Raw genomic sequence first — 4,834 nt, 5'->3', positions numbered from 1 at the left:
TTGACATAATTGGCAAAACAAGGATGACTTTGAAAATAATTTGTAATTTTTGTTATTGTTCCAATTAATTATCGGCAGCTCGCCATTGCAAATCAGCAATTGGCAAGCCGGTATCCTGAGAAGTATGTTTCATACATAAAATGTGTTTGAAATGACCCCCACAAAAAAAAAAAAAAGTTGCTGTTTTCTTCATTTGGTTGGGATAATTTTAAACAGCTAGCCAACATAGTTAGTAGGGAATAACTTTAGCTGGGATAGCCAACAAAATGCATTTACATTTGTTTTCTTCGACAGCAATCTAACACTTTCGGCTTAGATTTTGTGGAAAAATATGTGGGGAATTTGTTTGTGACGCCATGACTCGTGGATTTTTGGGGGGCTAAATTTAGCCAGTTAGCTCAACACGCTGCCAGGTTGAGATTTTCAGATTTATAATCTGCACTCTTGTCAGTAATTTTATATGCGTGATTGTTGTGTTTAATATTATACATTTAGTTAACTGTTCAAAAATTTTTCGTCACAGAGGTGGGGCTGCTCGAACTTATCCCCGGCCGATTGCTGATATGAATTTTTCCGATTAAAATACAACCCGCCAAAGTGGCCCGTGGGTATGCCAGCGCTACCCGCAACTGGTAGACATTTGGCAGGTTGACAGGTGTTAATGTGAAGCCCTCCATGCCACATACAGTATAGGTATTGATTAGCAATTATTTTTTTTTAGCCAGACTGTTATTCAGCTGACAGGCTCTTCATAAACTGATGCGAACCTCAACCATAAATCTATAAAATATTGTTTCACGTCATAGTGACAGGGAGGCAGTCCCCAGTGACAAACGTGTGTCACCTCCCAGAATAGAAAATCTCATTTCACTGCAGGATATTTGAATGCGGCAGGTCGTTCAGTGCCGCCATGTTTCCTCGGACCTGCTTTGTTTTTTTTTTGTTTTTTTTTTTCTCGGTTGGTCGGCCTCTCTGTGCCCGCCTCCTCCCCCTCCTCCGCCGGGCTTCCCCCCCCTCTGTGGCGTGCTTTGCCCCGGCCAGAAGCTCACCTGTTGACGGCGAAACGAGAACGCGAGAAACGCGTCAACGTGCCTCTTCTTCTTTAACCGGGAGACTTTGAATCAGCTCACGAGAGAGAAACAAAAGTGGCAGTTGTCAGCCTTTTGAGAGAAGACCAATCCATGTAGGAATTTTGAAAGTGAAAGCGGTTTAAAAAAAACCGTCTTTCGGAGGTTGGACAAACTTCTGCCACACGAGTCTCCACGACTGAGTGAAAGGTAGGTTTGCCGTATTTCTAAAAATGCCTAAAATGTAAACTAATCTGTAGCGATAATTTGCGGTTAACGAGATTTGTATCATACAGCAATGGTGGCATTGTTGAACTGAAAGTGCGGAGTTGTGTGTGTATGCGTTTCGTGTTTTTTTTTTTTTTTGGTTTAAATAAAAGCTGGACCGGGAATAAATTGAAATGTTTTTCTTTGTTAAAACCAATGTCTGATAAGTTTGGTTGACAACCCGCTCTGCTTAAACTGCAAAGATATGGCCTTTATTCATCCATCATACTTGGTAAACAGACAATGAAAGCTCAGGTTCAATTAGTCTAGTTTTCTGTCTGGGTTGCGCTTCCTAAATTTCTTGTCTGTGACTGGCCAAATCTGTGTCTGATCCTTTCATCCTCTGATGGCCCACGGCTGGTCATTAATGGCTCTTTGATATTTATTATTATTATTTTTAAATTGCATCGCAATGTTGCACAAGGCATGGATGGAAGGGGTTGGAAGCTTCCAACGTTAAATATAATTTGTCTTTAGTGATGCTGGTAGAATTCTAAATGAGTAAAAGGTGAAAGCAGTGGCGAACACTCTTTGTGGGAAGTTCTAAAAAATTACATCCCTGGAATGTAGCCAAAATAACCTTCACTTTTGGGTATGGGTCTTTGAGGCTCTTTTATGGGTCTTATGATAGTTATGTTAAACCAAATTTGTGTTAAATTGGTATCAGGGACAACTTTTTTTTGTACATTTTCACTAATTGTTGAAATGATCAAACTTTGATGACCTGATTCTTGCACGTTAGACGCTCGAGGTCAAAAGTCTTCAAATTTCAGCATCGTCCATTTAATTGATTTGGGTGAATTCCTCAGCAGGAGTTTGTCAATTTGTGAGCCCTGGAATTTGGCCAAATGACAGCCTAAATCCAAATTGACCAACTTCTTGTTTTACATTGGGCATGCATTGTTGACTCTTTAACACATCTTGTTGTGATAGACATCCATCCATTTTCAACACCGTTATCGTGGTTTGGGTCGCGGGGCGCTGGAGCCTAGCTGACTTCGGGCGAAAGGCGGATGACAGCCTTTACTGGTCAGTCAATTGCAGGCACATATCGACGCGGCCAATCTTTTGCACTCACATTCACAGTGTCACTGAGTGGGAACTGAACCCACACTGCCTGCACCAAAGTCAAGCGAGTGTACCATACACCATCAGTGACCTGTTGTGATAGTCGTGTCCAAATGAGTGAAGGTTTTTCCAAGTGGGGTGGGGGCTATGTAAGGTGTCTCACTGTCACCATCATAGTCTATTAACTATACATGTTAAGATTGAATTAAATTTAACACCAAAAATATTAATGGAATTCTCAAGAGAATGATATCACAAAGATAATACTGAAATTAAAACCACTGAACCACTCTATATTTCTTGCCATTTTGGTGTGCACATTTACTTAGTGTATAGCTTCAGTCAGTTAAAACATTGACTATTTTAGCTTAGGTTAGCATTTAACGTTTGCATTCTGGTCTGTTTGAAGCAGCAAGCTGTAATTGTGGCCCGTGCAGAGTATATTTAACATGTCATTCAGGTCCGCTGGTTGTCGATAGTAAGGAAGCTATTTACAGACTCTGGCGGCATTGGCATTCTGTTATTTGGATTCTGAGATCCCAAGTGTGGTCTTTTTGGTGGCAGCTACAATAAGACATTAAGAAGAAAAAGTCAAGAAGTGGAAACATAAACAGTGATTGCATTGCATGTACAGTTGCTAAAATGGTTATTCAGGGTTCAGTGGAGCCTCTAAAATCGTAAGCGTGCCGCCATGGATGACTTGGGTTCCTCTACAGACCTCAGTTGGCCGAGCTTCCAATGATTAACTCTGTGTTTCATGTGTTGTCACAGGTTGTTAAAGTTGATCTCGACCAAGGTCTCGACGTTTGTCTGTGAGGGCTGAATTTATTATATTTTTTTAAAACAAACAAATTGGCTGGGTCATTTTTATGCTTCTTTTTAATTAATTGACTACTGTTTTCATTCATTTGTTGTAAAAAATAAAATAAGACGTTAAATTAAACCTGAGTCATAATATTATGAAAACATTTTTTCGATGTTTCATCATGAAAATGTGGGAGGCACATGTACTTTCTTGTCACAAACTGTTGAAAAGGGTGGATGGTTGTGGTTGTGAGTCATCAAAGTTCAATATCTTTGACTTTGTTTTTTACAAAAACAGGAGTGAGATGGGTTGTGCTTCTCCCATTGCTGGATAAAATGTGCCATTTGTGGTCATGTCATTTTCAGTGGACCAGGAAGCTCAGAGTGCGGGGATGTCGTCGGTCGACAAAATATAAAGAAATCAAATACTGAAAAGTACTGGTATAGTAAGATGTTAGAGGAGCTGAAAGACTTAATTAGCATTGTGCCGTCTTCGCTAGTCATGGCTGCTGTGAAAATGTTAATGTAACAAGAAGTTCCATACTGCACCTTAAAGCTGGGAATGACATTAAAGGTAAAGTGTCATTCCTATAAACTTTCTAAAATAGATATTGTTATGAAAAATACATATAATATTATTCACAAAAAAATAAAGATGTGCGAAGAGCACGTCATCCATAAACAAAGTTGTGGAAGTGTCATTCGACGACGTCCAAGCGGTCGCCATATTGGCTGCGTCCCCTGTCCGTGACGTCACCCCGGACATTCACCTCTAAAAACACGTGGTGTAGCCTACTATGGGAGACGAACACGCCCCATCTGACACGGAAGCTCTTTTCAGAGAAGAGAACACCACACAACCGAGTGAAGTTACCGTGGCAATATTACCCTATTGTTTCGAGCCATATTCAGATGATATGTGATCATGGCCAAACCGCCTCCCCGTCCGATCCACTTACGTAGCGCAGCTGAGTCATTGCGGCCGGTGCCGCGACGAGCCGAGGTGGCTCATTTTCTGTGCCATGATAAGCCACCTGGTGGCACCGAGCCGGGCCACTTTACGGTGTTGTTCATCACGAATGGTTGAGTGCAGCATTGTCATTAGTGTTCTTCAGAGCCGCTGCCATCCACGAGCCCGACGCGCAGCCTTCGCCGAAGCCGTGAACGGCGGACGTGGCGCCTCGGACGGGGTGGCTCATTTTCGGCGCCGAGGTGGCTTATCACGGAGCCGAGCCGGCCTGCTTTACGGTGTTGTCATCACACATGGCTGAGTGCGGCATTGTCGGCAGCGTTGTTCAGAGCCGGCGCCGTCCGCGAGTCCGACGCCATCCAACGTGCACATCGACACATTTAGCACGCCTGTCATACGTATGCGGATCTTTTGTTACGTTATGAGAGACTGATTACGTGGTCCGCCCCAAACCCTTTTTTTTTTTTTTTAGTAGCTGTATACACACCTGCCTGTCATTTGGAACCCCCGAAGCTCTCGTCCATTGCACCAGTACAATCCATTTTTCATGACGAACCGGGTCTCTTGCAAACTTATGAAGGGTAAATCCATCCTCCCGAGTCTTCAAGCAATGTCCAGCAATGCAACGAGCCGGCATTTTGGCTAACACGAAGGAACA

At 42.6% G+C, this 4,834-nt stretch overlaps 1 protein-coding gene across 8 annotated transcripts in view; it reads left to right on the top strand.

The window, feature by feature from the left end:
• Positions 1-913: 913 nt before the first annotated feature.
• LOC133501253 (pleckstrin homology-like domain family B member 3) overlaps positions 914-4,834 on the top strand; it is a 41,720-nt gene continuing 37,799 nt past the window's right edge. For 3 of the 8 annotated variants that reach the window (XM_061820874.1, XM_061820870.1, XM_061820871.1), the window contains exon 1: positions 914-1,277. The gene's annotated coding sequence lies outside the window, so the exon portion shown is untranslated. The remainder of the gene's footprint in view (positions 1,278-4,834) is intronic. The other 5 variants (XM_061820878.1, XM_061820877.1, XM_061820875.1 and 2 more) reach the window with 3 other exon arrangements.

This window comes from Syngnathoides biaculeatus, chromosome 5 (genome assembly GCF_019802595.1).
Source record: "Syngnathoides biaculeatus isolate LvHL_M chromosome 5, ASM1980259v1, whole genome shotgun sequence".
Lineage (NCBI taxonomy): Eukaryota > Metazoa > Chordata > Actinopteri > Syngnathiformes > Syngnathidae > Syngnathoides > Syngnathoides biaculeatus.
Note: the sequence above shows the minus strand (reverse complement) of the source record. Positions and strands in the feature narration are given on the sequence as shown.